Raw genomic sequence first — 3,567 nt, 5'->3', positions numbered from 1 at the left:
AAAAACTAATTTCCATGCTTGAGATTTTCTTTTCTCAGCATCATTTCCGGTAATCACAAGATGACTGCTGTGCCACATCAGCTGATACTCATCTCTGCTTGATGAAGCCACTTTCCTGAAACTGCATTACATGGAGACCCACCTACATCAAAGAAACAATTGCGGAACTACACTAGACCCACCTTTAATCCAATCCTGAATGGAACTTTTGTACCTTATTGTTAAAAACTTTATGAGCTGATAATTGAAACACGTAGCCCCTCTCCCATTTACTTGCATGTATCACATTTTCAATAAAAACACACGATGATTCCTAGCAGTGGTCACTGTCCCTCCTCAGAGAGAGATCTCTGAGGGGTGTCTGGCATAGGACGTGCATGAAAAGGCACCGAAGCCTTTGTCTTCTGTTCACCTTTGCCGCCTCTGTGGAGTCGACCCACCCCCTCTGAGGCTAGGCCCCAGCAGGAAAACATACTTTGAGGTTCAGAAAATTCACTGTACAGAATGAACAGCGTATGTACAGTATCTGAGCAATTTTTCTTGGTGGGGATAATTAAATGCAAGAGCTCCTCCAAGACAAGAAGCCACATTCATTCTTGTTCAAATTCCTCCGTCTCTTCTATTGCAAAAAGAAGTTTTTCCTTTAGTTGTTCATAACTCTTATATGGTGGTAGATCCAAGCGATTAAAACATGTATGGCTTCTCGGCAACCAAGTGTCTTTGCCAACTTTTTCAATGCAAAACTTTTGAGGCCCATTACTTCCCATGAGCTCAGCAAATCCTCCTAGAGGTAAATGGCAGGTTCCAGTGACAAATTGTAATAGTCACATTCTTACTTTATTATCTGTCTCTTTCACAAATTCCAATTATTTTTCATCAAAGTACTGCAGCCACTGCAGGGGAACAACTTTATTAAAACCATCAAGAAAAACTTTTGTTTGTTCTTGTACTCCTCGAGAAAAATGCCATTCTGTCATTAAACCAATGTATTCATCTTTGTTCTCCTCGGTCACCAGGATATTGGAACCGCCTAACTTCAGGTCATGTGAAGTAACTTTTCCTAAAATCTCCATGTCAACAAAAAAGTACATTTCTAAGCCACATTATTCAATGTTGTTGTTTCTTATCCAGATAAGGGAGTTATAAAATTCAGTGTCTATAGATTCCAAATCCTTAATAGTAAGTTTTTTACTTAGCATATGCTTGTAGAATGGTAAAGAGAGACGAGTATCAATAAACTTCCCATGAAATAATGCCATAGCAATAAAGCGACCAATGAAACAGAAGTATGAAAGGTGGTCTGGTTTAATGGTTGATGCTGGATTTATCTGCAGACAATAGTTGTTCTTGCCCGCATACTCAAATAAGCAATACATTGGGTTCAAAACTTCATGTGAAAGCAAGAAAAAACATTCTCTTGCTAGGCCACCATAATAAAGCCCTTCTTCTCCTCTAAATATCACATACAGTCGCCTCCTCAGGTCATAGGGCTTTAATGCCATAATCTGTTGAAAAGAATCTTCAAACAATGTCTGCCGGGACACATTGATCTTTACATGACTGGATAGTGCATTAGACTGGCACGAATAACAGAAGTGAGCAAGTTTCCACCTGAAGCTGTGCTCATAAGCAATCTGTGGACTGCCTTTAGTTACAGATGACTTTCCATTGCAAGGATCTTAGAATGTTGTTGTTCTTGTGTTATGATCAACAAAGTACCTAACACCTTGAATATACCTTATTTCCCAGCCCTCTGGCAGGGGTTCTTCATTCTGTAAGCCTTAAGTTCTTGGATTCTTCCACTGGGTTGTTTTTGTGTTATGACTGACAAAGTAAACTCTGTCTTTTAAATCCACTCTTTTTTCCCAGCCTGGTGGCAAAAGTCCACATGGGTCATTTTCTGCTGCTAACATTGAAGCCGAATAGAGGTATCGCTGGTTGAATTGTTGCATAGCTCCCTGTAATTGGTTCTGCTGAGACTGCCACTGTTCAAAATTACACACAGATTCCATGGTAGGCCGCTGCCATGTGGTTGTTAGGGTGTTATAATCAACATAATATACTCTTCCACAATCATCAACTCTTCTTTCCCAGCCTGGAGGTAAAGGCTGTGGTCTCTCCCATGTAGTAGTTCGAGTGTTATGATCCACATAATAGGTTCTACCATGAGGATCTTTTCTCTGTTCCCACCCTGATCGCAAACTTTCTGTGTTTGCATTTGCAGACTGCTGTCACACAGATTCCACACACCCATCTGGCTGTCTTAATTTGGCTGCTTCAAAAGCAGTACTATTTCCAGAACTAGAATTGTCAGAGTCTAACATACTTCTGACTTCGGAGGCCAATTCTGCACTGGCAGATGAAATACATTCATTGTTTTCTGAGAAAGTCAGTATCTCTTGAACTGGAGGATCTTCGACAGTAATACTTGAGCAATTTGAAGGTAAGATGTTTTCTTCAGGAACTATTGGAGTACTCAGGGAAGAAGCAGTATTCTTTGGTACAGATGAGGATGATTCTTCATTAACAGCGTCATTGGCAAGCTCAGATGTGAGTTGTTTTGGAGCTGGTGTATTTTTGGGTCTGGCAGCAACCTGAGATGGAGATGAAGGTGTGTTGTCTCCATTAACTACATAGGAACAGCATGAATTCTGAACTACAGTGTTGGTAGGTATATGATTATCTATTCCATCTGTACCTTCAACAGCCAACCTGGTAGTTGCCCTTGATGAAGGCTCTCCATTTTCATGTAAGGCATCACCATTTTGCTGTATTTTTATGGTTGAGGAGAGCTACAGTTTGTCAGGTTTTCTTGTTCAATCATGAATCCATCAAGTACAACTGTTAATTCACCAGTCTGTACTACACCATTCTTGTTTTCCAAAGAAAGTTTTAATTGTTCTTTCACCTTTTCCAATTTTCTATTGTGTATTAAAAGAGCTTGTTTCAAATCTATTGCTGCTCTTCCCAATAAAGCATCTGCTTTTAAAGTGTGATGACTCCAAACTCGAAATTCCAATACAGTTTGTGGGGTCACATTTACAGTTAGTTGTTCTTCCCATTTTGGATTAGATGAACTGCTGGATTTTGCTGTTTTCTTAATTTCTCCATCTATGACTACTTCTATATATACTGCTGTTCCAAACCAGTTCTTTGTTCTTTTAAGTTTGGCACTAGAAACAGTTACCTGTAACTGTAACCTTCCATTGTGGTTATTATTAGTATCAGACCTTGGTGAAGCAGTGGCCATGTCCCAAAATTCAGCTTAAACTATGTATCAGGAATTGTGCTAGACATTGAGGATACAAAGATGAGTAAGACAGGAATTCTTCTTTCAAGGAGCTCATAGTCTGGTGAGGAGACAACTCCAGCTCGAAGCGGTCGGCTCCCAGTGTCCAGGCACCCACAGCTGCTGCACCGCCTCCGGCGGCTGGTGCCTTCACCTTTCTGTGCCCAAGATTGCAATCTCACAGCAGGGGCAAGCAAAATCCACCCAGGCGTAGGCAGCCCAGGCCGTCTGCAGTCACTCTGAACCTGCACGTCTCACGAGCCAACACCCGACCCTCC

The 3,567-nt window shown here is 41.1% G+C and overlaps 1 pseudogene; it reads right to left on the bottom strand.

Moving 5' to 3' along the window:
* Positions 1-554: 554 nt before the first annotated feature.
* LOC102469780 (NEDD4-like E3 ubiquitin-protein ligase WWP1 pseudogene) lies at positions 555-3,278 on the bottom strand (annotated as a pseudogene).
* Between the last annotated feature and the right edge of the window lie 289 nt (positions 3,279-3,567).

The sequence above is a fragment of the Tupaia chinensis genome, unplaced genomic scaffold, assembly GCF_000334495.1.
Source record: "Tupaia chinensis unplaced genomic scaffold, TupChi_1.0 Scaffold000037_22, whole genome shotgun sequence".
Taxonomy (NCBI): domain Eukaryota; kingdom Metazoa; phylum Chordata; class Mammalia; order Scandentia; family Tupaiidae; genus Tupaia; species Tupaia belangeri.
The sequence above is the reverse complement of the archived record's forward strand: the minus strand, read 5'-3'. Positions and strand labels throughout refer to the sequence as shown.